Source organism: Nomascus leucogenys, unplaced genomic scaffold (genome assembly GCF_006542625.1).
Source record: "Nomascus leucogenys isolate Asia unplaced genomic scaffold, Asia_NLE_v1 000184F_51539_qpd_obj, whole genome shotgun sequence".
Taxonomy (NCBI): Eukaryota; Metazoa; Chordata; class Mammalia; order Primates; family Hylobatidae; genus Nomascus; species Nomascus leucogenys.
The window spans coordinates 35,579-41,659 of record NW_022097980.1 but is presented as its reverse complement, the minus strand read 5'-3'; positions in this window follow the sequence as shown (position 1 = coordinate 41,659).

Below are 6,081 nucleotides of genomic sequence, written 5' to 3'. Positions count from 1 at the left end.
CATGGATACCAAAATCTGCAGAAACTCAAGTCCTTGATCTAAAATGGTGTAGCATTTGCACATAACCTATGAATATCCTCCTGTTTACTTTAAATCACCTCTGGATTACTTATAATACCTAAGATAATGCAAATGCTATGTGAGTAGTTATTATACTATATGGTTTTGTGTTTGTATCACTTTTTATTGTTGTATTGTTATTTTTATTTTTATTGTTTTTTTCTGAATATTTTTGATTCAAAGTTGGTTGAATTCTTGGATAGGGAACCCCAGATATGGAGTGCCAATTGTACATGTCTACATTTTAAATATGGCACAGTAATTATGAAAACCATTCCAGCAGATGAAAGGGATGATCGATTTTGCTCAAGTTCAGAGAGGCTGCTGTCTGCACAATGAGTGCTATGTACATCAGCAATGGAAGGCAATGGTTTTAGCAGGGCACAGAGCATCTAAACCCAATATAAGTTCCTTTAAATTGTGATATCTACTCCAATTTCCTCAAAACTTAAGTATGTCCATCTCTATAGTATAGCTTCCAGCTTGTACAGAGGACCAGTATGGAAGCTGCTCTTCTTTTTTATTTTTTTATTTTACTTTAAGTTCTAGGGTACATGTGCACAATGTGCAGGTTTGTTACATATGTACACATGTGCCATGTTGGTGTTCTGCACCTGTTAAATAACATTAGGAGATATACCTAATGGAAGCTGCTCTTCTTACCAGGCCTCTGGGAGCTGAATTGCAGGAGGCTGTCTGGGCACAGGTGGCATATGATAGGCACAGCAATGCAGGGCCCTGTGAGATTGTTCCTGTCCCTAAAACAGCATTACAGGAGTGAACAGCAAACATTCCCTATCTTGTATTAACATCTGAACAAAGAGGCTAGGAATTAAAGATTAGCTTTGACTGGGTGCTTTGGGGTGGGAGAGATAAGAATGTTCTAATCAACTGACGTTGTTAACTAGAACTATACAGGAATTTTAAAAAATCACTCTCTGGCTTATGACTTGCACACAGAGAGCTGGGAAGTAGGCAGTGGAGAATGCAAAGTCTGAGAGACAGAATATCAGGGTTGAAGAGAAAAGTAAAGGTCATCTAAATGGATGCATTATTTTATGGTCAAAAGATATTATCCAATGAACCTAACGAAAGGCCATGGGTCTGGAGAAGAGTCATTTAGAAAAGAAAATAATTCACAACCATCAGATCCTGGGACACAGAGTCTCTGCCTGGACAGTAGGCAGTCTGGTGTGCAGCCTGCAGCTGCTGAGCTGTTTGCAGAAGAGAGGTTATGACAAACAATGTCTAAAGGGTTGTGGCAACTTCAGTGACATGTGTTTGTGGTTTGCAGACCACTAGACTAAGAATTAGAAATTTCATATCTAAATAAACATCTATAAAATTCACATATTCATCCAATCCAGTGGAGACCATTTCCTAATGGCATGTCCACATCTATCAGGAATTTGCTTTCTTGCCAGAGTCCAGTGAGGCTGTAATATCCAACGAGAAACTGCACAAGCTGAAATAAGAGCAGCACCTTGGTTCCCACCAAACAAATAAATCCCACACTCATTTGGGAGTTGGTTGGATGATTTGTTTTTTCCAGCCCAGAGTGATGATATTTCTGAATCCCTAAGTGCTTACAAACGCAGGCGCTAGATGCTCACTTTGCTAGTTCATACAGTGTCAGGCTGCGTGCTGAAGAATGCCTTTCAAAGAGGGAAGGGGAAAAATGTCGTTCCCACCCACATGGGTCCAGTTCCCTGGGAGGTAATTCAAGCTAATTAAAGTCATGTAAGGGAAGGTTTCAGATAAGAGGGTTATCAGCATTTCACTGTGGGAAGGTGCAGGAAAATGAGTTCTCACTTCACTCTGTAAGGCTGTTAAAAGGATCAAATAAAATAATGTACATGAAAGAAGTCTTTGTCAACTATAAAACATCATCACATCAATGTCGGGTTTCACCATTGTTACTGTTCCTAGGGGCTTGCAACATTCAGTTATTCATTTGACACATTTATTAAGGTTCTGTTTGTGCTGGGTAATATCCTGGAGATGTTGAAAAAATAAGACCTAATTTATGCCCTGGAGGCATTTAGAAAGACATATAATATAACATCATGACTCAGGCAATTTAAAGATGCCACTAAAATGTCTAGACACACCAGCAGGATAGTGAGTCATACACTGTGTACCATGGTGCATACTTGAATCTTGTTCTGCTGCTTCTCCAATGCTTTCTTTGAAAAAATACCATTTTATTTGGCGACTGTGATAGCTCTCAGCTCTAACACCATGCCTTCAGAAATAGAACCAGCCAGGTGGAACCACACCTTAGTGGGACTTGTTTCAAAGTTGACTTGTCAGGCATTTTGGAGTAATTCTCTGTACTTTCCCCCACCTTTTGGCTCTACAGACCAACAGCCACATGTCTGGATGGTAGGATGGGGTAAGGAAGGGGGCAGGGTGGGGGGGTTGGGGTGGGTGGGGAGTGGTGAAGTCATTGCAGATAAAGGCTTTGGGTAAACCTTGTCAGCAGAGACATGGATATCTCTGGCAACTCAAAATTGCTCATCTTTATCTATCAATCTTTAACGTTGAGACTTTGTTCCGACATATATGTCTATATGATCATTACATTTTTAGCATCTTAGCTGGTGAATTGCATCTAAGGGAGCTTGAGAAGTCATTTCTAAAGTACGTGAGAGGAACGATACCTAGTATCTTTGGGGAAGCAGAAGTATCCTGGAACCAGTCTCCAGGTGACCACTGGAAACCTGGGGCATCATTAAAACAACGGTGGAACTGGAAACACAAAGACCTGTCTTTTTCAGGTCTCAGCATTCAAATAAACAGATAGGAAAAGCTTCAAGAAGCAATGCTCAGAGTGTTAACACAGATCCCAGAGATCCATGGAATATGGGAATTCCAGGAAGATTTAGATGCTTACCCCTTTCTCTCACACATACTTTCATCCACCCCTTATTTCTGCTGTTTGACAACTTTTCTTTCTTTTTTTTTTCTTATTTTTGAGTCAGAGTCTCACTCTGTCACCCAGGCTGGAGTGCAGTGGCGTGATCTCGGCTCACTGTGAGCTCCGCCTCCTGGGTTCACGCCATTCTCCTGCCTCAGCCTCCCGAGTAGCTGGGACTACAGGTGCCTGCCACCACGCCCGGCTAATTTTTTTTTTTTTTTTTGTATTTTTAGTAGAAAATGGCATTTCATCGTGTCAGCCAGGATGGTCTCGATCTCCTGACCTTGTGATCTGCCCACCTCGGCGTCCCAAAGTGCTGGGATTACAAGTGTGAGCCACCACGCCCGGCCTTGACAACTTTTCTAAAACCAGTGAGCCTTAGTTCCTTGCCTGCCTGATCACCCAAAGCCTTGAGGCCCAAGCCCACTCCCTGTTGTTGTTCTGTTTGGGCAGGGGCCAGCCAGCCATGATGGCATGGCCACAGACACAGCAGGCTCTCCCACTCATCTCTGCAGAGACCTCGGGCCTTGCCGTGATGAGGAATGTTGCTGCCTCAGCTTACTCCTCTCTGCCTGGGGAAGAATGAGTTAGTAAATCCAACAACAGACTGTCCAACTGGTCACATGTCTTGCTCCTCTGCATAACCAACCCCTCTCTCAAGTTCTGCTTCCTGCAATGACCTGACACCTGCCAGGTTGTTCCTGGGCAGAGTTTGCCTTTGAATGTCCTGTTAGTTGGTGAGGAGGCTGGGTCTCTCCTGCATCTGGGAGGGTGAAGGGGACTCTGCTTCAAGACAGGTCAGCTCTGTGTGATCATAGACAGTGGCAAGGCCAGAAATATATTACCTTATTTAATGCTCATAACAAAAAGTAGGCTGAAGTCATTCGTTCATCCAAACAAACGCTATGTGCCTGGCATTATTTATAGGGCTTGGCATATGCCAGCACAAAGATCTCTGCTTGTGTAGAGCTTATATTCTAGGCAGAAGTGGAGGGATGGGGGAGAGTACAGAAAATTTTATGTAAGAAAATTATATTTTCTGGGCCACTTCACATTATATACACCCTCCACAATTGTTAATGTGGGTATTTGTTCAACAGTTGTTAAGAAGTCACTATGTTCCAAGCACTATACTGGGCATTGAAAATACAAAGATCAGTGAGTGGCCCCATATCCTCCAGACACTGGCAGTCCAGGTAGAGAGGAGCAACTGTACACAGGTGGTAAAATGCAGAAAGTGCTGTGACAGAGGCATCTACAAAGGGCACAGAGACACAGCCACTGACATCCAGGCTCCAGCTGCCCCTAGGCTGTCCATGTTCCCCTTCCTCCCCACTGCAGCCCGTGCAGGGCTGCCTCCTCACCTCCTCACTCTTTCCCCTGCTCCTGAACCCACTCTTCTTAGCCACCCAGCATACCCCAGCCCTGATGTGTTCCTTTGGAGTCTGATTCAGGGAAAGTTATACTAATGTAGTAAGTAAATTCGCTGACTATTAGGTTTTGCTTGCTCTTTCAGGTAATTTACATACATTTTAACTAGCTTTTAATGCCTTGCAACAAAGGGAGGCTGGTTTCCTTGTGGGAAGTGCCATTCTGTTAATAGACCAGGAATGAGAGATTTGTGGAGGCCAAGCTCCTACCTATTCTCCCCTTTCATTGGGGCACACTCATCTTTGGAACCTCCTTCATCCTCTCAAAACAGTTCTGGCATCTGGATCATCTTTTGCAAAAGTGCCTTTGGAGTTAAGACATTTTTAGGGTTCAGCACAACCTGAAAGATCTTCTAGTCCTTGAAATTTCAACTTATGAGCCAGGGGTTCTTGGCAGTGTGTTCATGAATGGCCTTCAGGTAGTTTAAGGACTCCCGAAATTCTCTGCAAACTTTTGTATTAACATGCTAAGTGCATTTCCCCCACTGAAGACAAGGTCTGTAGTTTTCATCAGAGTCTTAAACATCTTGGAGACTCAAAAAAGGTGGTCATCATTTTAGGTGATGTGCTTGAGCCTGCAGAGTTATGAGAGGGAGGGGAGAAGGGGAAAGGGGAAAGAGGGGAGGGAAGCGAGGAGAGGCCAGCACAGAGACTGAAACTCAAGTTTCTTTTTGCCCAAACTAGTGATCCTTCTACCTCCTCCACTGCAAGAGATCTTTAGGTCTTTGGTTCAGGACCTAACCCAGTTGCATCATAATCCTTTGCCAGGCCTGTTCACCCGCTGTGGAGGAGTAAAAACTGCTTTATGGAAGCAGTTTTGAAGAACTAGAGGAGGTTTCTGCTCCATCATACAGGGACAGGTGACTTTGAGCTCTGAATTTACTATCGGTCCTTACTTTAAAAAGAAAAACGTTAAGCTTTTGGGGCTTTGTATCCCTAGAGATACTGTGTGCCACTGGGCATCTGTGGAGTAAGCTATCTGATTGCAAAGAGTAAGCATGACCTGTGAAGCTGTCCTTGCAAGCATCAAACTGTAGAGAGATCAATCACTTGAGGGAGCCAACCTTCACATGTTGACACTTGTGGATCCCCTTGCCCAAGGCAGAAATGCCTGGCTTGTTTTCAGATTAAAAAAACCTGCGCCAGTTGTGTTATCAACACCCAATGTAAGGCATCAGGGCAAATGACAATATACACATTCTCCTAGTCAGTCGGAAGGCTGGGTCAGGAGATATTCGGCATCAGCCCAGGGATAGGGAAAGAAACAAAATACCAGAGGCTGGAATTCCAAATGGATCCGGAAAACAGCACAATCTTTTTTTTTAATTTTTAATTTTTAATTATTTCTGTGTATAACTATGTACTAGACTATGACCCATGAGAGGTTTGGTTTCTCCCAGAGAGAGACTGCAGGAAACTAGGTTCCCAAATAGTCCCTGCAGCCTTGGATGTGATGAGAAGTTGCCAGAAGTTGGGGAGAAGGAGAACAGCACTGGGATGGGAGTCAGTAGGCTAAGCTTAAGACTTGGCATTCCCACAGAGTAGGTGGGTGACTTTGGGCCAGTCACTGCCGCCTCTATGGTTCTGTTTTCTTTGCTGCCAAAAGAAGGATGTGGGGGGTTGGATAACCCTAAAGATCCCTCTTGGCAGGAACAACCTCCTAAGTCATTC